This window comes from Camellia sinensis, chromosome 5 (genome assembly GCF_055761805.1).
Source record: "Camellia sinensis isolate YWXY chromosome 5, ASM5576180v1, whole genome shotgun sequence".
Lineage (NCBI taxonomy): Eukaryota > Viridiplantae > Streptophyta > Magnoliopsida > Ericales > Theaceae > Camellia > Camellia sinensis.
This window is the reverse complement of record NC_138965.1, coordinates 79,821,612-79,847,766: the sequence shown is the minus strand read 5'-3', so window position 1 is coordinate 79,847,766 and position 26,155 is coordinate 79,821,612.

Below are 26,155 nucleotides of genomic sequence, written 5' to 3'. Positions count from 1 at the left end.
TTTGTTTTTGTTTTTTTTTTTTTGTCTTTTGAATTTCTGTCTTCTTTTATTGATCATGTTTGACATTGTTCATGTATATAAGTTCTGGTTTTGTATGACAATGGTATTTGAAAGATCTTGGACATATGAAATCTTATTATGTTTGTATGAGTATGAGTTATTAATATATAAGAAGTTTCTGTTCATGCCATTTATGTACTGCTCATTGAACAAAATTTTATATTTTTGCTTCTGCTTCTAGCCTCATATAATTAAATACGATTTGATTATTGTCTGAGGTCGTAAGTAATCCCATAATTATTAACCGATTATGATCCAAACCTCTAGGAACATGTTCGAATTATACAATTTAGAGGAGACCGTGGCCCTTTCAACCCCCTTCACTATTTTTTCCCTATGATACGAATACAAAAAGGGTCAAAGCCAGCCAAATCAAGGTAACCATGTTAGTCATAGACAATAAACATGTCATCGGTTCTGATATTTTTGGGTATCAAAACAAGTTTTAATTAAGAGGGCTTTCATATATATTATATATACTCAATTATCACAAATCAAATAATCAATGAAAGGAAATGTAAATAAAAAAATAAAATAAAAATCATGTAATCATAAAAAAAATAAAAATCATGTGATCATTACAGAAAAAAAAAATTTATGTAACCATAATCAAATAAATATTTAATTAAGTAAAAACATGATGAATTTGTACTCTTAATAGAGTCTCTGTCTTGAAAATACTTTTATATTACGAATATGAGACTTTTTCAGTGAAGAAAAAAAACAATAAAAAATAACCACAGAAAACCCCAACAGGTAATTAAGAGGATGTTTTGGTTCATGCCTCAAATGTCTTTAAAAATATATTCGGGCTCCAAAGTATTGGGCCTTTAAAATTCTTTTTTGTTTCGTGGGCCTTTTAAATTGAGATTGAGTCTTTTCATGAGGAATTTTAAACCTTTCAACTACAAGTGGGTTTTTTTTAGGGCACTTATCAATAAGTCTCATACATAAAATTTAAAATTCATCTAATTTCAAAATAAATACTTGCACCAATTAGTCCTACATATTTTTAATTGTCACCAAATTTTTTTTTTTTTTATAACTTTAAAAATGTTACTACATCCATCAACTTCCGTCAAACCCACCGGAATATATAACATCACCAGGAAGTCGTCAGAGCATCACCGAAAGTTTGCCGGAGTGTTTTGAGCATCGCCGGAGGTTCATCGGAGTGTTTTGAACGTCATTGGACAATGTCAAGAATATCGTTGGAGACTCACCAGAATATTCAGAATATTGCTGGAAAAAAAATGAATAAATGGAGAAATTATAGTTTAAAAACATAACAACAACAAACAACAACGGGAAAAAGTATATATTATTTTTTAATTTTTGTAGGGTTTAAGCAAATAATCTGTAATATTGATCAAACTAAAAAGCACGTTTTGAAACTGTAAAATGTTACAGTTTAAAAGTATTATTCTATTAAGCTGGAAAACATGTTATGAAACTGTAAAATTTCACAGTTCTAAAGAATGCTATGAAACTACAAAATTTTGAAGTTTTAAAGCATGATTTATTGCAGCACCAAAAAAGTTGAAACTATAAAATTTTACAGTTTTCATTGCCTGTAACTAAAATTTAAAAACAACTTATTCAAAACTTGAAATTTTTTCTATTAAAATAGAAAAATAGACGTGTATGACCAAGAAAAGGTAGAAAGTTTAAGAAATCGAAGGAAAGAATAGATATAGAAAGAATATTATACTCCGACAACTATTTTTGATTTAGATCTAGTCGAATCTCATGTAGTTCTACTTAGATCTGATGTAGATCTGATTAGATCTATATCAGATTTGAATAGATCCACTCATCTTCTTCGCTGTCAGTGAGGATGAAGTAACGAGTTGATATAAGTTGTTGGTAGTTGCCAGTGAACCCCAATAATGGTAGTCGTCAGTTACCGGTGGCCATATATTAGAAATAGAAAGAGAATAAGGAAGGTGTGATTACCGGTTGTCGGACATGACAAAGAGAATGAGAGAAAAACACAAAAAAATAAAATAAAAGAGGGAAAAACGTAAAGAATGAGAGAAAATGCACACAGAGAGAAAGAGAGAGAGAGAGAGAGAAATGTATAGGGCTTTTGGATCTACTTAAAAAGTTTGTTAGATTAAATAATTGTGGAGAAGTGGTTTTTTGAAAATACTCTTCTGATCCTGGGGAGCGCTCGTGATCCTCCGATAGTCACCTAAAAGCAAATAAACACTCCGGTCAGGCGTGCCGGAATTAGCACTCCGACGGACAAGTCAGTCCTAAGCTCTAGGTTACTTGTATTCTAAGTTGAATACCATAATTATCACACATACCTTTCCAAGATTGCAGGTCTCCTATTTCGGTCTGGGAGCCTGGCCCACTCCTAGCCCCTATAATGCATTCCTACACAGCACTTATTAGTAGGAACGCCGGCTCTCATACTCGGCCCCTCAACTAGATAAGGTAAATGCCGAATAGAAGTCACGTTCGGGGCCAACTTGTCTTACTCTCGTTGATCCAGAATTTATTCGGCTCCCACAATTGCCCCCCAAACACCCTGCTAGCAACAGTTTAGTCGGCGTGTTTGGCTCCTGGTCTGGAGGTTAGAAATCCGGCGATTATTCCTCTTCTTGGTGCGTGTCAAAACGCGTTCATGCTCCTTGGTCATTGCAACGCTTTCCCGCCCCTTTGTACGCTGCCTCCATTTAATGCGATTTGAATTCGCCTCTTCGAATGTGTGTTCTGCATACTCAAAGATATCTGGCTCACCTTCTAGTGGGACTCCTGTACTCCGCGGCTTCTGCAACCCTTTGTTCTTCACCTTTTCCTTCTCCTCCTGTAAGCCTTCTTTCTCTTGCATTCTTTTTGATCCCTTTCTTTATCCGCTTTTAGTTTTTTTTCTTTATAATCCTTGGGTCGGCCAAAAAATGGCAAAACACCTGAAGGATCTCCTTTCTGGGGATCGAATTTCCAGCTTCAGACGCTATTTCTCCATCCCCGATGACATCCATCTGTCACTTCTGGCAGACAGCACCACTGATATGGTGAGGGAAGATGAGAACTCGATCGTCTTTCCTCTCCTATCAATTGCTGAGGGCGGAGTCCGTTTTCCTCTTCACCCACTTTTGAGGGTCGTCCTTCGGTACTGGGGTCTCATCCCTTCCCAGCCCAATGTTAACTTCTTCCGCATCATAATGGGAATCGTAAAATAAATCGACTTCTTAGAATTAATTTAGGTATCCCCGTCATTCGGCACTATTACGTCCTTGCCAATTCTTCTGGTCGGCTAGGACGCTACTTCCTTAGAGCCAAGGATACTGACCACCACTTAGTGACCATGCTTGCTAGCTCTGGCAAGCATATCGATGACGTGATGGTTGTAGTCCGAGGCAATTAGGAATTCGGTGAAGGGGAAGATCGCCAAGATCCTGTGCCAAGGCAAAAAGGCGAACCAGGTGGCCGACCAGATCACTTTGTTTTTGTCATTTACGTATGCATTTATTCGGCACCGTATCTCACCTAACTGCTTTATTTATGCAGGCAGCGATTTGAAGATAGTATTGGCCTCAGACGACGAAGTTGTGCTTGTAGAAATCAAGACCACGTTACAGTTCTTCAGCCGTCCAGACCTTAAAAAGCAAGGAAGGGCAGCCCATATTCTGTTGCAGTACGAGCCCACCTATACGACATTCTCGGCGGCAGACAACATTCCCATCGCGCGAGGCAATGACCATCTGACGACCCTGATCTTCCCCAGCTTCAAAAACATGAGACAGATCGGCCTCGAATCATCTAACTCTGAGAACGAACAAGTGGTCGAACCAATCGCTGAGGACCCAGAGAAGTTAGCCGTAGAAGTTGACGAAGCCATAAATTCGGCCTTTGAGGAAGCCGGGTTGAACTCTTCTGACCCTCCATCTACATCAGGCCGAGGGGACGCCTACGAAGATATCTTTACAAACTTGGGAGACTTTCCCGGCGATTTCTTTGAGGATATGGCTAGGGAAAGCCTGACGCAGATGGCACGAAAAAGGAATGTCGAACGTTTGGCCGCCCGACAAAAGGCCGTAGTCGTTCATTCCGAACTTATTCCATCTGAATCTGTTGCTCCGGCTGTTGTAGAAGAAACGGCTCACGTCATCGTAGCCGAGACGGAAAAAGAGGTCGATCGCCCGATTGCGCAAATATAGCTGATTTTGAAAGAACGGGGCGAAAAGCGAAACGCAGAGGGTGAGGACGGCTCCGAAAGGGGTCCTACTAAAAAGCGGACACACTTAGAGGAGTCGGTCGTGGTTGCTCCTTTTGTTATCGAGCCAAAGATAAAAAATGTGCCGATCTCCTCCGAAACGTCAGCTTTGAAAGATCCAGCCGTGGCCCTAAGCCTGGTTGCCTCGATCTCCTTGTCGGCGGACAAGGCAACCTTTCGTTCTAAGCCGTATTTGGTGACAGTAGCTTTAGCCGCCCAGTCGGCTCTTCTAGTACGTGACACTGGTTTGGTTTACACTTGATATTTCTCGGCATATGATGATCCTTTGTTTTGCAGACGGTTGGAAGGATTACAGAATTGGGCCATCGCCAGCATGACGCTGTGGAAAGGATTAGCCGTTTGCAATCTGAAGTCGAGGGTCAAAGGAGCAAGGTGGAGTTTGAGCCGATGAGAGCCGCCATGGAAAACGCACGGGCCGAGGCCTAGGAGGAAAAGGCCAGGACAGCGAATCGACTCAAAGCTGATGCCGAGAATAGGGCAAATGCGAGCGAGAAATCGCTTAAGTTAGCCAAGGAGGCGCTTGCCAAGTGCGAGGCCGAGTTTGAGGAGTTTAAGTAGGCCAAGGAGAAAACCGACTCTGAGTCTTCGGCGATGTTCGAGGCGGGGAAAAACTCTGCCCTTCAGGACTATGTAGAAGAGGTTTCCAAATTCGAGAATCGGGGGTTCAAACACGGTTGGCTCAAGGCCCTTGCTGCCACTGGAGTTACATTGGCCATGCCAATTTCTTATGAGCAAGTGGATGTTGAGCCATTTGAGTCTGACCCTGAGACTTGATTTGGGAGACATTCTAGTTTTGCTAGGCTTTTCTTACTTCAATGTCTGTTTTTTGTTTAGTAGATTTTCATCTATTTTGGATTTTCATATGTAAAATGTCTGCTGTTAGCGCTCAATTTTATGAATGAAAATTTTATATGCTTTTCCCGACATTTTTCGTATTGTTTGTTGTATGAGTAGACAATTAGGAACATCAGTAGTTATGACAAAATTTCAAGACTACGTGAGCCGGTAGGCTTAGGAACCGAATAACACTTTGATGATGATTCTTGTGTTGATGAATCGATTCGTGGAACAGCTGGGGCATTTGAGCCGAATAGATTGATGAATCTGCCCTTGCCCTAGCGGGTCCACAATTGCAGATCACCGAATAACATTTTCATGATTCTTGTGTTGATGAATCGATTCATGGAGCGGCTGGGTCGTTTGAGCCGAATAGATTGATGAATCTACCCTTAGCCCAGCAGGTCCACAATCGCAGCCCACCGAATAACACGTTTATATCGATTCATGAAACGGCTGGGGTATGCGGGCCGAATAGATTGATGAGCCTGCCCTTGCCCCAGCGAGTCCACAATCGCAGCTCGCCGAATAACATTTTTATATCGATTCATGGAACGGTTGGGGTATGCGGACCGAATAGATTGATGAACCTGCCCTTGCCCCAGCAGGTCCACAATCGCAGATCGCCAAATAACATTTTGATGATGATTCTTGTGTTGATTAATCGATTCGTGGAGCGGCTAGGTCATTTGAGCCGAACAAATTGATGAATCTACCCTTGGCCCAGTGGGTCCACAATCGCAGCTCACCGAATAACACGTTTATATCGATTCATAGAAAGGCTGGGGTATGCGGGCCAAATAGATTGATGAACCTGCCCTTGCCCCAGCGGGTCCATAATCTCAGCTCGCCAAATAACATTTTTATATCGACTCATGGAGCGCCTAGGAATGCGCTCGGCGCACGACCCGGTCGGCGCTGGGTTGCTTGGCGCTTCGACATTAAAGAGATTGCCTTGGAGGTGCTGCCCCACAAGTAATAAATAGGCGTATACTTCGTGAACGAGGGTCCTATTTACATGCTCAGTCAGCAGTTCAGTCCAGCTCTTTCGAGGAAGATTAAATAAGTGCAAATGTCAGTTAAACTTTTCTTCAACAACAGAGGAGAAGCGAAGACGCTAGCTGAGCTGGGAGGAGCCATGAGTCGAAGAGGTGAGCCTTCACGCACGGGCAATAGGACTTCGAGGGATCGGGAAAGACACCAATCTCCTCGTCGTCGGAGTAGGTCGCCCAAGAAGGACAAACAACCTCACCGTAAGTCTCCTCAACCCGGTCCAGGCAAGCAATCTGACACGACTCCTCGTCCATTGAGTTTCGCGGTCTTCGTGGGTAATAGACCAATGACAGAGGCGGACTCAATTATTCGAGATCCAAATGTGGCAGTTGAGTTTGCTCGACAGATTTTCCCGCCCGAAGTTCAGCAGTCGATAGTAGGTCAACAGGATTTCGAAGTGTTTCGCGAAGGCGTTCACGGAGCTGTGAGGGGACTGTACATGGCTTACGAGATTGGCATGCGTCTCCGCACCGCTTGCCGCGATATGGAACAAAGAGATGACCGCATTCGAAAATTAGAGGCTCGCGTCGAGAAGGCCGAGCGCGAACTAAGGAAAATCAAGTCTGCGAGGCCCCAATCGACCAGCCACCCCAACTCGATTGTTGAAGAAAGGGTTACTCAAAGGCTGATTAACGATGCGTTTGCCGATCGAAATACGGCTAGCATGTTTGCGATCGAGACTGCGAGGACAACGGCCTATGAAAAAGGCTTCCACGACGGCCGAAAGATCGGAATTCAGAAGACCAAGGAGAAGCTCGTCGAAAAAGTCTGCCGATATTTAAGTACGGTTGGATCAAGGCGCTTCAGCAAGCGGAGAGTCTCTGGGCAGCAGGGCTGGATTTGGCGTTTCTGTTGTATCAACAGAATGATCTTCCCTTCTCTGCATTTGAAATTGAGGAGCAATGACGAAGAAGACGACGAACCGAAGAAAACTTTGTAATACTTTGTAATGCTTTGTAAAAATGAAGTTACGTATTTACTAGCTGAATTTAATAAAATGCTTGATTTTTAGTAGTAGCGCACTTGTTATTTATATTAGTACGCCCTTTATTTATATTAGATGCTTGTGCGGCTTGAACATTCTTATTCGGAATTTGAAAATTTTGTTCGGCACATGCGTAATTTCTGCGAGTCCTTTTTCAGCCCAAAGATTTGGATTGACTCCGAACTCGGAGACTCCAATTGGCCGATTGTGATCTCTACGAAGGGCGCTCCGAATCCGAAGGATTTCCCGGCCTAAAGATGTCTTGCGCCGAGGGCGCTCCGAATCCGAAGGCTTTGATTTGGCCAATCGTGAAATCCACGAAGGGCGCTCCGAATCCGGAGACTTTCTCGGCCTAAAGACGTCTTGCGCCGATGGAGCTCTGAATCCGGAGACTTTCATTTGGCCAATCGTGATATCCACGAAGGGCGCTCCGAATCCGGAGGCTTTGATTTGGCCAAACGTGATATCCACGAAGGGCGCTCCAAATTCGAAGGCTTTGATTTGGCCAATCGTGATATCCACGAAGGGCGCTCCGAATTCGGAGGCTTTGATTTGGCCAATCGTGATATCCACGAAGGGCGCTTCGAATCCGGAGGCTTTCTTAGCCCAAAGACACCTTGCGCCGAGGGCGCTCTAAATCCAGAGGCTTTGGTTTGGCCAATCGTGATATCCACGAAGGGCGCTCTGAATCCGAAGGCTTTGATTTGGCCAATCGTGATATCCACGAAGGGCGCTCTGAATCCGGAGGCTTTCTCGGCCCAAAGACGCCTTGCGCCGAGGGTGCTCCGAATTCGAAGGCTTTGATTTGGCCAATCGTGATATCCACGAAGGGCGCTCTGAATCCAGAGGTTTTCTCAGCCCAAAGACGACTTGCGCTGATGGGGCACCTTTGAACTACGTGTGATAAATGAACGGGAATCTTTGTATTACAGAAGAAAAAAGATGTACATAGCATTATGTCCCACAAGTTGGGTTAATGATAAAATTTGCGTAAATGCGTAGAATTCCAAGGCCGTAGCAGACTCCTTCATGACATGTCTTTTAGCCGATATGCCCCTACTCCTGCGATCGAATCAATCTCATAGGGGCCGTCCCAGTTAGGACCTAATTTTCCATCGGCCGGTTTCTTGGCAGCTGACAGTACCTTCTTCAGGACCAACTCTCCTGGTGTGTAGTAGCGCAGCTGAACACGTTGATTGTACGACTTAGCCAGCTGCTGTTGATACCACGCCATGGATGCGAGGGCACGGTCTCTTCGTTCTTCAATTAGGACCAAGTCCAAGGCCATCATCATATCGTTTCGGCCCATATCGAAAACTGCCGATTTCAGGGTTGGGAGGCCGATCTCCAGGGGTATGATGGCTTGGGTTCCGAAGCAGAGAACAAATGGGGTTTCCCCCAGTAGACTGCCTTGGCGTAGTTCGATGAGCCCATAACACACTTGGCAATTCCTCGACCCATTTGCCTTTGGCCTTTTCTAGCCTCTTCTTGATGTCGTCCAAGATAGATTTGTTAGAGCCTTCGGCCTAACCATTGCTTTGTGGATAAGCCGGGTAGAAAAGTAAGGTCGTATACCGTACTTGCTGCATAGCTCTCGATAGATGCCACAATCGAATTGGGTGCCATTATCTGAGATAAGTGCTCTTGGAATGCTGAACCTTGTTATGATGTTTCTCCAAACGAATCGCTTCACGTCGGTGTCTCGGATGTGGGTTAGTGCCTCTGTTTCTACCCATTTTGTAAAATAATCTGTCGCAACAATCAAAAATCACTTGTTACCTGGGGCACGAGGCAGTGGTCCAACGATGTCGAGTCCCCATTGGGCGAACAGCCATGGACTGGTTATGGAGGTCAGCTCTTCAGCAGGCAAGTGGGTTAAATGAGAGAACTTCTGGCACTGTTCGCACTTTTTCACGTAGCATTCGGCATCTGCTCTCATTGTCGGCCAGTAATATCCCTGTGTCACGGCTCGGTGGGCCAACGACCGCCCGCCAGAATGGGCGCCACAACTGCCCTCATGTATTTCATTCAAAAACTCTTCAATTTTGCCTGGGTGCACACATTCCAAATACGGGCCAAAGAGAGGTTTTTTATAAAGCCTTCCTTACGGGTCCAAGTAACAGCGCAAAGCTTTGTTTCGCAGCTTGTACACTTCTTTCTTGTCTTCTGGGAGCTGTTCGGAAGAGAGGAACACGGCAATGGGATCCATCCAACTTGGTCCAAATTCTACAACATTGACCTGGAATTCCTCCGAAGAGCCAATGCTCAGCTTTGGAATGAATCCTACCTCGATGGCTCGTTTAATCTCCGAGTTGATGGTGGAGGCTAGACAAGCAAGGGCATCTGCATGTGTGTTCTGATCACGTGTTATCTGGTTCAGCTCATGATGGTCGAATTATGCCAGCAAGGAGTTGGCCATTTTCATGTAAGCCGCCATACGGTCGTTTCTTGCCGCGTACTCCCCCTTCAGCTGATTGATCACCAGTTTTGAGTCACAAAATACAAGCAAACGCCGAGCGCCCAAAAGATGTGCATTCCTCAAACCGGCTAGAAGAGCCTTATATTCGGCTTCGTTGTTTGATGCTTCGAAGCCGAGCTTGACAACCTGCTCAATTATTGCGCCATCCGGAGCCATGATCACAACTCCTGCTCCGCTGCCCCACTGGTTGGATGATCCATCACAGTACAACTACTAAATGTCCTCGACATAAATCCCCCAGTTCGGCTCTGATCGACTCTCCTCAACGAACTTGAAATCAGTAAGACCTCCAGTGAATTCGGCAAAAAAGTCGGCAAGAACCTATCCCTTGATTGAAGTTCTCGGTAGAAACTGAATGTCGTATTGGCCGAATTCAAGAGCCCACTTTGAAACACGTCCTGACGCTTCCACACTTCGTAGTACTGATCGAAGGGGATAGTATGTTAGGACCCCAATGCTGTGGCCCTGGAAGTAATGCATCAGTTTTCTTGCTGCCATGACTACGGCAATGATGAGTTTTTCCAGCGGAAGGTAGCGTGTTTCGACGTCAACCATAGCCTTGCTTACGTAATACACTGGTCGCTGCTCCCCCAGCTCTTCCTTTATCAGTACGGCACTGACGGCCCTGTCGGAGACGGCCAAATACAAAATGAGCGGGTCACCAGCAGCAGGTGTTGACAAGAGTGGTACTGAGCGAAGGTAGGTCTTGAGCCCGTTGAAAGCGGCTTCGCATTCGGCGAACCATTCAAAAGCCTTGCCCTGCCGTAGTGTATGGAAGAATTGTCGGCAGTGATCTGTGGACCGACTAATGAACCCGTTGAGTGCGGCGGCCATCCCCATCAACTTTTGAACCTCTTTTACCGAACGGGGGGAGCCGAGTTCCAAGATTGATGTAATTTTCCTCGGGTTAGGCTCGATTCCTCAGTGGTTGACAATGTAGCCCAAGAACTTGCCGGAGCCGATTCCAAACGCACATTTGGAAGCATTCAGTTTCATTTTGTATTTTTGTAAAATGCCGAATGTATTCTCTAGATCGGCTATATGATTCTGTTCTTCCTTGGATTTGACCACCATGTCATCAATGTACACTTCCATAGTGTGGCCGAGTTGCTCTTTGAACATGGCGGTGACCAATCTTTGGTAGGTTGCCCCTGCATTCTTCAGCCCAAAAGGCATGACCTTGTAGCAGTAGGTTCCTCTTGGGGTGAGGAATGCAGTTTTGTCCTGGTCTTTTGGATGCATGGCGATCTGATGGCAGCCTCTGTAAGCATCGAGGAAGCTCATACATTGATGGCGAGCCGTCGCATTGACAAGTTGGTCGATTCTAGATAGGGGAAAACAATCTTTAGGGCAGGCTTTGTTTAGGTCGGTAAAATCGACACACACTCGCCAAGACCCTTTTTATTCTTCACCACCACTGTATTAGAGAGCCACGTAGGGTAGGTTACTTCTCTAATTGCCCCGGCGGCAAGTAGCCTGTCAACCTCGTCAACAACGGCGACAGTGTGTTCTGTGCCTGACCGCCGACTTTTCTGAATAATCGGCTTGCATTTTGGATCGACATTCAACTGGTGTTGAGAAACTGACGGATCGATACCTGGAATCTCATACGGAGTCCAGGCAAAGACATCCAGGTTATTGAGCAGGAAAGAGACCAACTGCTGTCTGTCGGCCTGATTTAGGGAGCAGCCGATCATGAAGAACTTGTCCGGGCTTCCATCGATTTCAACTCAGTCTAAACCTTCCGTGGCCTTTTCATTTGGGAGCCGCCCAACATCGTCGAGGCTCTCTTGATCCGGGACCTCAATGGAATTCATCTGCAGTTCCTTTGGCTTTTTGGCAGCAAGGAGATAACATGCTTGTGCCGATTTCTGGGAGCCGCGGATTTGCTCAATACCGCGCTCTGTCGAGAAGCGTAGCAGCTGATGGTAGGTTCTTGGCACGGCTTGCATTGTATGCAACCAGGATCGTCCCATGATGAGATTATACGGCAATGGCAGCTTGACGACCAAGAATTCGACATCCACTGTTTGGGAACCTGCTCGAACGGGTAGCCTGATTTTCCCCAACGGATACTCTGGATTGGCATTGAAGCCGAATAGTGGATAAGGGGCCGGAGAGAGATCGGATTCAGAGAAGCCGAGTTTGGTAAAAGTCTTATAGTACATAATCTTTGAAGTGCTCCCCAGATCAATGAGTACGCGCTCAACTGTGAACCGGTTTACGCGTAACTCGATCATCAAGGGATCAATATGGGGCAGTGTTACTCCGGCCAAATCTGAATCATCAAAAGTAATGCCCTTGGCTTCGTGGGGCCGTTTAGCCAGGGTGAGTTGGTTCTGAGGCTCAAACTCTGACTGGATTTCGTGCACCGCTGATGACATTGGCAGGCTGTATATCATGTGGATTACGCCGAGCGGAGGTGAATCCTCTCTCAAGGCTATTGCTTTGTTTGGGACCGCCAGTGCTTTGAATTTCTTAGGTAGCACTGCCTTTGCAATCTGTCGTACAAAAGAATTATGTTGATCTTCATCCGAGCTGTTTGTTCTTCGTTTAAGCCTTATACGGGGCCTCTCTTCAGAAGAGCTGGAAGTTTCAGCTCGTCCCTTCTTTTTGAGCTCCGGGGGTAATGAGTCGGAGTTGCTATCAGTGTCTTGTTGTCGGGCTCGAGATCGTCGACCATCTGTCCTCACGGGTTGCTCCAGGCCTTAGTGTGCGGCTTGTTTGGACTTCGCTACCTCCGGGGCCAAATCCTGGCGGAGACGCTCGTTCTCTGCGCTCATGTTCTCCAACCTTTGTTCATTTTGCTTTGCCTGTTCCATGATCGCTTGCATTGTTTCATGCTCTGGAGTCGAAGGTGAGGCGAAGTTCAGGGAGCGTCTTACGGGGATATTTTCCGGTCCAAGCATGGTTGTTGGAGTGAGGTCGTCTCTCTGCGTGGTTTCATAAATGACTATCGGAGGGTCCTCCGTTACGCCCGCTATGGATGTGTTTGAGTATTCCCACAGACGGCGCCAATTGTAGAGAAGGGGTTTCTTGGAAATACTCTTCTGATCCTGGGGAGCGCTCGTGATCCTCCGATAGTCACCTGAAAGGAAATAAACACTCCGATCGGGCGTGCTGGAATTAGCACTCCGACGGACAAGTCAGTCCCAAGCTCTAGGTTACTTGTATTCTAAGTTGAATATCACAATTATCACACATACCTTTCCAAGATTGCAGATCTCCTATTTATAATGTTCTTCTTGGGTCTGGGAGCCTGGCCCACTCCTAGCCCTATAATGCATTCCTACATGGCACTTATTAGTAGGAACGCCGACTCTTATACTCGGCCCCTCAACTGGATAGGGAAAATGCCGAATAGAAGTCACGTTCGAGGCCAACTTGTCTTACTTTCATTGATCCAGAATTTATTCGGCTCCCACAATAATGTACATATATTTCAAACAAGACCTACGAGTAATTTCCTATTTTTTTATGTATTAGTACAAGAGGTAACATAATTTTATAACCTTCTTTTTAGGGCTTATTAAGGGCCAGTCTCTCTTTCAGCACGTATTATCCACTAAGTTCTGACTTAGAATCTTATGCACATATAAGTCTTGTCCATTTGTTGTTTTTCCTTTTTTACTCTTGAGTATTTTGTGTTGCTCTAAATAATCTTGTGTTCTCTCTTTTTCTCCAGCATTTGTGTTGTTTGCCCCTCTCTCTCTCTCTCTCTCTCTCTCTCTCTCTCTCGGAGAAAACTCTTTTATTTCTCTCTACCATATCTCTAAAGAGTTTTATAACGATGCACCACCATCGCCATGGTTGTTCACTCATTACAACCACCATTATCAACCACTGTCACCGCCACCATTGCCATCGTTCTCCTCTGTTGTCATTAATGTCACCACGACAACCACCACAGTCGTTGTCGTCATCCAACTATCACCACCACTGCCACCATCATCTTCCACTTACCACCGTTGTCTTCTATTCGCTACCATCATTGATCTACTCTCCACAGTCACGAAGCCACTACCGTCATTCACACCAACCACGTCAACCATCACCAATCTATACTCTACATCTCCGATCTACACTCTATCATCGCCGATCCACCAATTTAGTTCTGGATCTACATCGATCTAAGTTTGTTTCAATGGTGAAATCAACTCCAAAGAACGATATTTTTCAGATCTTACCCCTCGTCCTCTTTCTCTCTGTTTTTATTTTTTAAAAACAGATCTACTATAAATTTATTTTTTAGTGATAAATTTATCAGTCTCTGGTTGTGTATATATGTAGGATTAGAGTGTCTTGTGAGTAAGTGCGTAGAAGTAAGAATGTGAATGAGTGAATGTCGGTTTTTTTTTTATTTTTAATGCAAATCACTCAGTGATAAATTTCACAAAATGTATTTTTAATTTTTTTTTTATTGATTTTGTATTGATTTATGATGGATTCAATTTATTTTTTTTTTCTCAATGATAAATTTATTGAATGTGTATGAGGATGGTGAATTCTTGTGACTGAACATGAGTAAAAATGAGCAAATCAAATTTATTTGTAATTTTTTTAGAAATTGATCAATGATAAATTTATTAGATTAGTCTATGTTATATATGTCTATGTAGTAGTATATTTTGTGAGTAAATAAATATATAAATAAATGACAGTGAGTGTATATGTAAATATGAACGAGTGATTGAGTGGTGGAAGTAGTGACAGTAGTGATGTAGTGGTGAAAGATAATATTTTTATTGAAACAATTCAAAAAAATGTTGCCAAAAGTTATTACCGAAGGTGGTCGTTGGCATCGGAGGTGATCGCCGGTGAACGGAAGTGGTTGCTGGTAGAGGAGCAGAGTCATAATAGTGTTGATAATAAGGATAAAGAAGGTGAAGGAATGATATTTTAAAGATATTGATAAGTGAAAAAATAGAATAGGACTATTAAATAGGATTGGCCAGTAAATCCCCTACAATTTTCCTCAAATTTATAAAAAGTAGAGCATTTTCTAACGTCTAATATGATTGAGAGACATCTCTTGATACTCTAAAATGTTTCACATTTAACTGTCTCCAGCACGGTCACCAATGGAGGCTTTACTTAATTGTAAAACTTGCCACTTTGGGAAAATCATGTGGAAGAATTCCAAATAAAGGTTTTCACTCTCTTTCTCTCAAATAATGGCAGATACAAGTCTTGTATTGTTGAGAAGCCTCACATGGCTTTTTGTGTTGAAAACTCGAAACTGCATAACATGTTTCTTGGTTTCAAGTGTGTGAAAATTAGATAGAGTAATGCTAGAGATTTCAAAAGTTCTATCAAAAGTTTTATCAAATATTTGTGGGACTCACATCATGTGGATTCATGTGGGTCTCATCTGAGACATTTAATAAAAATTTTGATAAAACTTTTGGGATCTCTAACGTTTTTGAATTTGATAGAATAATACTAGACATCCCAAAAGTTCTATCAAAATTTCCAAGCCTCTTGCTTAGAAATTTAATTGCCACTAGCACTCATACCTGTACCCTATGTTTAATTGCAAGAATTAAATATTTATGTGACGGAATGAATTAATGCAAATTATAATAAATATTGTTTCTTTAACCATGAGACAGGTTTAAACATTTATGGGACGGGAAAATGTTATATAGAACTAAAAAAATTTATAATTTTTTTATTAATTAATGTGTTATGTAATAATAAAATTTTAAGAATGAATTATAGTAGTGGACGGAAACTAACCAATAAATGGGAAGTGAGACAAATATTCACAAAATGGTAGCAATGCTTGTGAGGTGCAAATTGTTATTCAAAATTGTGAAATTAAATAAATAGATTTATGAAGAAAACAAATTATATACCAAGAATATATATTGATAATTACAACTAAATTTCAACAGAAATACACAAAAAACAATAAAGGGTAAAGAGACAAAACCGAAGTCTGCACAGAAGCAGTTTCTTTAAAACAGATTTTGCCGCCTCACGGGTCGAGTGCTTGAGGAAACCCAGCGTCTGTCTCCTAGGATACAACGGTCAAAACCAGCTACGGCAGAAGCACTATCTGTCTAGCTTAGCGAACAAAACAATGGCAGCACTCTCTCACAATAGGAACTATCAAGCAAACTGACTTGTAAAATGGAAGCAAAAATTTCTATATTGAAACTTAACAAGAGGGTCTCAATTTATACATGTATAGGGGAGAGAGGAAAAGCCTCAAACCTTTAAGGCTAGTCATTAAAAAACCAAGCATCCATAGCTCCTTTCCACAAAATGAAAAGTATGGATGCCCAAAGGATTCGCACCCTTTAGCCAAGAAAAAAGATTTAAATACTCTTTAAAATCCTATTCATGAATCTAACATCATGAAGCAATTTCTTGGCAATTTCTTATTCAAAACTCAATGGTTTTTGGCTCACTTGGACCCAACACAAAAAATGGTTAGGACCCACTTTAATATTTAATTAAAGTTACCACACTTTAATATTAAATTAAAGTCTCTAAAAATCATTTTTTCCAATACAAATTTTGTTACATTTTTCTACGTAAAAAAAAAAAAAGGGTTGTGCCACATATATTTTTAATTATTTTTAGCCAATTATCCTAATGAATAAAAGTGGTGTTACACCTCTCTACATAATTCTTATTTTGATCTCTCTAATATGGAAAAGAAAGAGAATAGAGAGAGTCGGATGAGGAATGTGAATCCTCTTTTCACATAGAAAGGATTTTTTAGAGTTTTTTTTTCTTAAAATTTTTTAAAATGATATATTATGTGATTGAGATTTAATGATAAGTCACATCAATTTTTTAATATTAAATTTTAACTACACAATACACTACTTTAAAAAACTTTAAAAAAAAAAACGCTCTAAGGAGATTTTGGTGCCTTTTCACATGATTTATGCTATGTCATTTGTGTCTGTAGATTGCACGATAGAGAGAGTTTACATGGACCACAAACAAACTCAATCAATTTGGTCTACTGAAAGTCTCTCTATCAATCATTGACAATAATTTTTAAAAGTGAAAATTTAAATATGTCAAGCATTTTTATTTTTATTTTTATTTTGTCTTGCCGTCACAAAGAGGGACTGACTGTTAATATATTTGCTCCTCCATGTAAACAAATATGCTGCAGCTGGCAGCTATAGGCTAGCTAGCTAGCTAGGGTGATTGGGATTTTCACTCGCGAGTCGTGACTAGTGAGAAAAAATTATTCAATATAACCTGTAAACTGTCGTGATATTACATTTGATATTTTTAAAGAAAAATTAATAATTAAAATAAATTATAAAAAAAATAAATGGGTCGATCTTCTTTTCCACTTAATCAATCAAGGTGGGGAAACTCGGTTTCATTCACCCCATTACTAATGTTTTTATTTTTCGAGGGCACTGCATCGACATAGGAATTAATACTTTAAAATTATTAAAAAAATTCTAAAATCATTACAATATTATTCTCAAATCCAATTGTTGGATTAAAAAAACTAGTTGGTAAAGATAATCCTATCTTAATTAATTAATCACAACTCCAAATCGATTGTTTATTTATTTTTTACTTTTATTTTTTTATCATATAATAACATGTTAAAAGATTAGTAAGTTAAAATTATAACGAAAAAGTCGTAGTCACTTTATCGATTCAAATTATGAACCTTTCATATTCTCACCGTCCCAAGAAACTATATGAATTATTGGACTATTTTAAGAGAATCTGATATGGAAATATTATAATGGTAGACTGGACAGGCTGACTTCGTAGGATAGGATGTACATAATAGAAGAGAGAATTAATTAATTAATTATATGTAGGATTGGATGTACATAATAGAAGAGAGAATTAATTAATTAACTAATTGAGAGAAGTTTCTCTCTAGTTAGAAAAATCAATTTGACGGCATTGTTACGTGTTCATGGGCACCACAGAGTCTACACCGATAATTTAAACTGTTTAATATGTAGAGTTTGTCGAGTATTTTATCTCTGTAAAAAAACACGTTGATCGAATATCAATACCACTTGATCAGATCACATTTGTATGTGTCAATAATTTATTTTAAAAATTATATTTACCATTGATACAAATTTGATCTGATCAAGTGGCTATTAATATCCGATTAACATGACTTTTTTACCTAGATAAAGTATTTGACGACTCCCACAAATTGAACTGTTTGGATCATCGATATGGGTTCTGTGACGAGCCTACCTTGGCCCAACAGCATCCTTCAACATCGTGTGTTGGCAATTAAGTATATGGATATTTTTTCAGGCACATATCAAAAAGTAATTAATAAATATTTTCACATACTAACAACTTAATTAAAAAGCTTACTACAAATATAAGAAGTCCAATGTGATTAGTTTTTTAAAAAATAATAACGTTTAACCGTCTAATGATATTTGGACATTTATATTTTTAGAAAGATTATTAATTCTAATTTAAGTAGATATAGCATTATTCAAAATAATTATCATGTTTCCTATGTTTGTTTTTAGGAAAAATTACTCATAAATCTTAAATCGGGAAATGTTGCTCCCTCTAATCCTAATTGTTTTTTTGTTAAACTATTTAGTCCTTTTATTTTTGGTATGTTATATTTGTTCGAATTATTGAGTTTGTAGTTTACTTATTTGCCCTTATTTGTGATTTTAAATAAATTTTTTCATAGGGTGTGTGGGCAAGGTATATTTTAACATTACTATTTTATGGAAGAGGAAATTACGTAGCTCTTTTTGAGAGTTTTGATGTTTCCCTAGTTGATGTTTTATTTCAAAAGTGGATTCGGTGTGTTTAGGGTGTATATGTTTTATTTTTATTTATTTATTTTTTTTAATTTGTTATTTATTGTTCCTTTTTTCTTTTTTTTTTTGATTTGTTATTTATTGCTCCATTTTGTGGTTGGAACGTATACAAGATTTTCCGATAGTGACGGGTTTGTAACATCAACCTTCATGATGCTCATGTTTCTTTTGATTCATGTAGTTGTGATTGTCTTTCAATTTTTAACATACCACAACGGATTATGAGGCTATGCCAACTTGGGTCTGGTATTGGTATGCTGTTGTATTGATGCTTCCGTTTGTCATTTTGTCAATTTCGTATTGCGACATGGTGATGTTGCAACTATGTAATGCGTAGGTGACATTTGGAAGATTGTGTTCACATTGGCTAAACCTTCACATTTTTGTGTCCATTAATCTGCACATGTAATGTAGTTCTGTTTTGTTTTGTTTTTGTTTTTTTGTTTTATGTTTTTTGTTTTGTTGGTATGGTGTTTCGTCTTCGTCAAACATTCACATTTGCACAGTTGGTTCATGGTGTTGGTTCATCAAATATTCAAACGGTACATTAGCTTCGAGGGGTCGACAACATGTTTTTTTAACATTTCTTGCTGCTATTTTCATCTTTTGAAAGGCAATGGTGCTTTCTTTCTCGTGGCCAATTGAGTTAAAGTCTGAGCTAACGAACGTGATCGTGGTGTTCTCCCATCAGCTTTATGTCTCGAGCTCTGTTGGCTTGAACTGCCTACAACAACATTAACATTACCAAATTAATGATTTAACAATAATTCTTTTTTTGACATTAGGTGGTTTTCCCACTTAGTGTCTGAACATTACATGCCCCCCAACACTACTAACTGGCATACTTCTAAATGTTATATATATACATGCTGTCCATGTCATAGCGTGCATTCCGAAACTAGTTTTTTTAAATAATAATAATAATAATAAAAAAAAAAATATCATGACTAAAATATGTAGTACATACTCCCAAACATTATAAGATTTTCCATTGTTTTTACCATAGTTGAATTGTGCAACAAAAGTGAGGAAAACACAAGCTAGTTAGTTAAAATTATCCAACACTAGTTACGCTCATTTACCCATCAACATCGTCACACAAATGGAAAATAGAGAGCTGCAGATCATTTGCGTTCAAGGGTGTTGAAATGTGTTGGTACCCAAAAGACATGATTTTTACAATTTTCGAATTCTTGACGTTGCTGAGAGTGTCTTGGATATATCAAATTCAATGTCACGTAAGGAGTTCAAGATTGAATTGTGGGTCTAATTTTTACCTTTGATATATAGTGTCGTAATAAAAATTGATGGACTTATCATCGCACATCAGCATCCACAGATGACGTTAACCACAAAAACAACAACACAAACCCCGCCAAACTCTACCCAACACAACACCTCTACCTACATGGTCACTACACAATCTTAAAGCCAACAGCAACACTACAGCACGACTACCAATCAACAACATCAACACCACAGCTTCGTCCTTAGCATCCTGTCCCAATTGAACATTACCAATGAATTTGATACCCTTAACCACGATGTTGTCTGATTGACGGTCAGATCTCTTATTACCCAACTCAATACCATTAAGTAATCTCACCACGCCTTTATTATCAAACTTAACGTCCCTTAATTGTTCATCATATAGCTGTAATTTCCTTACTCCCCTCTTAGTCTTCTTAATAAATCGGGAAATATTCTGAACGTACGGTCTGCGAACATACTAGGTCTTAAAAGGTGCACGACTATGGTAACTACGCCTATATCCACTGGCCGCCGGTGTAGATACCCCATTTTTGACCGTCCTCAAGACTTGGACGTCACCATTTGAACATCCGGTGATCATCCATGTTTGTGTTCGTTTGGGGTTCCCGGAGGTCTTGGCACGCGCCTTGCCTCAGGATCCCCAAACTCGACTGTTTAGTGTCTGGTTTTGTACCAAACACTTGTGTTTTGCTTTGGAAGGGCAGGGAATGCCTTGTGAGGCATCCCCACACATCACCGGCCATGGCCAGAAGCCACTGGCTGGTGTTTTGTTGCCATCGGCAATATATTTGCCGGTCGGCACTATTTGTTGCCGGTCGGCACTCAATTTTGTCAAAATGGCATTTTTGAGGAGCCGACTACTGTTCATCTACTTTATGTAGATATTTTGTGCCAGCTGTGATAGCTGGCACCAACTCTGTTCCCCTCCATACACGTGTATGGAGGGATTTCCCTCTAAGCAAGCTTATTTGACAAGCTTTACAGGAGAGGGCTCTATAAGAGAGAGTCTCCTCTCTTGGCATTAGGGTTAGACAACATTTCAGAGGGTTTTGATATTAGGGTTAGGAATTTGTATCTATCCTATATCTCTCTCTCTCTTTCTTGAGCCTAGTGTGTGTGTTTTGTCTTACTTTTGCTCACAAGCACCCACCATTACACCATCCATTGGAGCTGAGACCTCTTGCGGGTTGTTTTTGAGGTTTTGAAGCTGGTTTCAACCTAAAAGAAGCTGCTGGTCCACCATTGTTGAAGGGGTCTTCAAAGGTAAGAAACTAGTCCCTTTATTCCCCATTCTTGCATACTTGTTTTGCCTATCTTAGAACTGTTTTTGTGCTTAGTGTATAATACAAAAAAGTTCTGTTTTTAGGCCCTCTAAATAGTTTATTTAGGGTGTTTTGTTGTTTGAGGTTGTTTGACCCCTCCTAAGCCTTGTAAGGCTCCATTTTGTGCTATTTTGTGTAAGCTTCGAGACCTTGGTGTTTGGGCCTCCTCACCACTGAAATCGTGAGGGATTTTAGAGGTGAGGATTGTGCCTTGAGGTCCCAAGAAGAAGAGGGCCACCCCCTCTCCTTGTTGTCCTTGAAATGGACCATTTTTGGCCTCTTGAGGGAGCACCTAGCTAAGCTTCATGTTGACCATGCCTTGGCTGTTTTTTGTGCTTATTATGTCATAATATACCTCTGTTTTTTATTGGTTTTGGTACACCATGCATGCTTAGCATACCTACCTTGTAATGCCATGTTTAGGCCTTAACATGCCTTAGGTTGTAAACCCTTGTTCTAGCATGTTTTAGGCTTAGCTTTGTGAAGCTTTTGTGTATATTTTGCCATATTTAAGGTCTGTCCTAGGTTGTTTGGGTCGGCTTTGGCATGCTTAGTATAGCCCCTTTGCATTCCGGCTTGTTGTCCTTAAGTGTGTGAATGTATAGCATGACATTCTTGCATTGATTTAGTGGTTTGGAACTATCCGCCATGTCATTTCAGTCCCCTTCGCATGCTTGTATGCTTGCATTGGTTGTCTCTTTGAAGCTTTGGAAGCTTGTGTAGCATGCTCCATGTTTTGATATTTGTGCATGCCTTTGAATTTAGGACATTTGGATGCCATCTAAGTGATCTTTAGGCCTTGTTTTAATATGCTAAAATTCTGTTTTTAGTCATTTAATTCATGCCATGTGTGGTTGCACTAAGTGTAATTCAATGCTTCTTTGGTGGGCCTTAAGAATTGGACCATATTCGCATGCATGTGTGTGTGTGTTTTAGTCCTTCATTTTGGGCACTTTGGCCACTGTTTTGGACCTAACTTAGAGCCGTCCAATTGGTGTAAGTCCGTCCCTTGCATGCCATTCGAGTGTTGTTGCATCATCCCATGTTTGCATGCTTTGGTTGCATATATTGCATGCTTGAAATCACTTGCATTTGGCATGCATTCCCTTGGTCAATTTACTAGCATGTTGCATGATTAGATCACACCTTGCATGCTCCAAGTAGTTTGCATAGTTGTGGTATGCTTGTATGCTTGTTTGCCTAGTCTAATGTACCTAGGGAGCATCATTTGCTTGTATGTTCATGTTGCATGCTAGCTCACATGATTAGGGTCGCATTGCATTGACATGCATGCTCTACCTCTTGACCAAGTCATGACGGAGGTAGAAGCCCCTTGGTTTGTTGGTTTGCATTGCATTTGACATCAAAATGTGCACACTTGGTCCCTTGGGCCATCACGCATGGAAATACGCGATTGATGGTCCGAGAACCAAGGAGCATGTTCCTTTGAGTCATTAACATGATAAGGGACATGATTGGGGCATATATGGCTTGAATTGCATTGCCATGTTCTGCCTTGCCCTCTGTTGCTGTCAAATGCAGATTCTGCAGGAACCTTCTGCCGACCGGCAATATTTCCATGGCCGATGGATGAATTCACAGCCGGTGATCACATACCACTGCCGATGGCCATTCTATTCAGCTGGTGGTGTCTCCCAATGTCCAGGGAAGCAATCCTGAGACTTTGGCAGTCTTCAGAGGAGCATAGCATGAAAAACAGAGGCAACCTATGCATGGCAGTACACTTCCGAGCAAGACCCGAGCACGCGTGCACCGAACTCTCTTCCCGAGGTGGTTTACTGTTTTTCCTAGCTTAGTTAGTTTGTTAACTAATTAGGTGATTTGTAATAATTAATTAGCTAGGTTAGTTAATTCGTTATTTAATCTGTATTATTCTTTTGGTCCCTTCGAGCGAGGGTAAACTTGTAATAAGTGTGGGTGAGTGTGTGCTTGTCTTCCAACCCCCACTTCTTTCTCCCTTTACTTACCTGCTTTGATGGTTAGTAATAGGTCATGTTTAAATTAGCATACCTTATGCTGCGCATGCGTGCATCCATGCATTTGTCTCGCACGCACCGGGCTCGGTACATCATACTAACTGCATTTGTATTTCAATTCCAAATTGAATACGCGCATCAATTGATTGCATTTCGCATGCCATATTTAGGTTAGCCGAGCCTACTCTAATTGCATCCTGTATGTGTTGCATTAGTCAATTTGACATGAACTAGGTCCATGCATGTTGGCTAACTAGTTTATTGTTTTGGCACGGAGTACGATGTAAGTATTTTCATGCTTTAGCATATCGCATGCGTGTGAATGCGATCATAACAGCATGTTTACCATGTGGCTAGATGCTTATGTGATAAACTGTTTGAATGCCTGTGGGTGAAGGTTGGATTGCCTGAGTTGGAAACACTCGTTGAAATCCGTGTTTTAGCCTACTTGCGAGTAGCAAATTCCAAAACATTTTCCCAAGACAAACGGATATGCAATGCTTATTTCCAAATTAGGCAATCTAGTCTATGCTTGTTTACTGTGCGCATAACATAGTAATTCTAGGTTAATAATTGGTTTAAGAACACATAACGTTTTCAAAAACGGATATCACGGTTAGTAGAGGCCGATCTTCGGATCGGGCGAGAGGGGGTGCTCATAGCTAACCTTCCCCAATTGTACCCTAGCTCCCGAGCCGAGGCAACTCTGGTAATGACGGACATGTGGCCTTTGGCACCGAGTCAGGGTTTCCTAAATTCCCCATCAAAAATATTTAGGTGGCGACTCTATATCTGGCAAAGCAGTCCATGTTTGGCACTTCTTTTCAAAAATCTGTTTCTCAAAACGATTTGCTGGATTTGGACTCTTTGGTTCAAATTAAGAACCGTGACACAAATCGAGTCCGAACTGTAGCAGCGAGGCCCCCCCCACCGCGGGCGCGTCTACAGCCGGTGTCCTTGACCTCTGGTACGCAAGGGGGGTCCGGTAATGGCTGCTTCCTATTCCTTCCATTTTTTATAAATAACTCCAAATCTTTTACACGAACACTTCTATAGGATCTGTTACCTCTGCTAACCCTTCTGTTCAGACACCTTAGCTTTGATATTTTTGCCCTCTGCTCTTCGTACACCAGAATAAACTTCATCGGAGCTCTCTGCCGGCTCTCTTCCCACAGTCCTAGTTGCCACGTCAAAAAGCGATCTACACACATTTGAGTGAACAGCCCGTAATTCTCGGGATACTCTTCTAAGGAGTACAACATTGTATACCAAATAAATCGACAAAAATGGCAGAAAGAAAAGGAGGGACGAAACAAGGTACCAGAAAATCACCTCAGTGTAATAACTCTCCAACTGCAAAAGCATATCTCTCTTATCTCTCTCACCGACAAATATCTGAAGCTGCACCCAGATATATAGACAGTTGTAAATACGGAGATTTGGAATTCAAAATTTGAATTCCCGCCCATTACTGTTCATTCACGCGGAATTCTGTGCACCTTCGCTTTATATCCAAGCAAAACCACCACGACCGTGACACGTGGATGGACAGGAGATGGCCACGTCTACCACTAACACGAATGTGTACCACTACACAACTACCCCAAAAAAACATCAACACAAACCCTGTAGCGTACAAACAGATAAAATCACTAACACCCACACCAAAATTACAATACTTACACCCAATCACAACAAAATTAGCGCACACATCCAACAATAACATCAACCCCAAACCCATATAGTTTGGCGACACATAGAGTCGATACGACCCAAACACATTAACATTACAAATTCTGCAACCAATCAACACAGATTCACACGTTTGTCCAACAAAAAGCATCAAAGTGTTCTATTCGATTTCGGTACAAAATAACATCATCCAATGCTCATAATTTTGATAAGTTAACACACATTACGCCTCACAAAAACAAATAAGCGTTTATGTCCAACATCAAGCACGATTTTGTTCTAAACCACACATACACAAAACAACATCAAAGATACCCATACCTATTGCCATCGCACAACGACACCCACACCGACGCCGACGCCGATACACAACTGATGTTAACTCGCCGACTTTATGTCCTCACCGATGATCACAAGTCAAGATGCCTCAGTGCCATCGCTGAATCAACTCTGCAAATGTGCTACAAGGGGGCTTTCAATTTTCTTGGGGTTTTGGGGGCGTGTACAATGTTATTTTAGGATTGAAGATTCAAGGTTTAACATTGCTAAATTTGACAATGAAATCACACAGGATGAGGATCCAATTGGTAACATTGGGATGGGAATCCAGAAGTTTACATAAAAATGCTATAGTATGCTTTTGGGTATTTTTGTAACTATAACATCACCAAAAAACTACATTTACCCCGTAACATAGACAGCTCACGCTCTAATTTAATAGGTTTCTACATAATTAACATTTAAATGGGACTTTCCAGTTTACAACAAAAAAAGATAGGGCTAAATAGTTCAACACATCCAAATTTAGAATTTATTAGTGCTTTACTCTTATTTTTATTTTTTTTTATTTATATACTTTTTAAATAGTGCTATGCTCCCCCCCCCCCCCAAAAAAAAGGAGGACAACATATCTATATCATTCTATCTTTGAATTTTTTTTGTGGTTTCCTGAAATCCTTTTCTTTTATCAAGTCAAATGTCTATTTTTTTATCCATCTATTTGTCAAGTGTCTATTTTTTTATTTAAAAAAAAATCAAATAGATATAGCATTATTCAAAATAATTATGATGTTTCCTATGTTTGTTTTTATTTTTATTTATATACTTTTTAAGTAGTGTTATGCTCCTCCTCGTTCCCTCCCAAAAATAATTAAAAATAATAATTAAAAAAAAAAGAGGTGGACAGCATATCTCTATCATTCTATCTTTGATTTTTTTTTTTTTTTTTTTTTTTTTGTGGTTTCCTGAGATCCTTTTCTTTTATCACATCAAGTGTCTATTTTTTTATCCATCTATTTGTCAAGTGTCTATTTTTCTATTTAAAATATAAAAATTAAATAGATGGGAAGGGTGGGATTCAACCTTGGATCTTGGATCTAATGAAGAAAACTTTTAGTATTTGAAT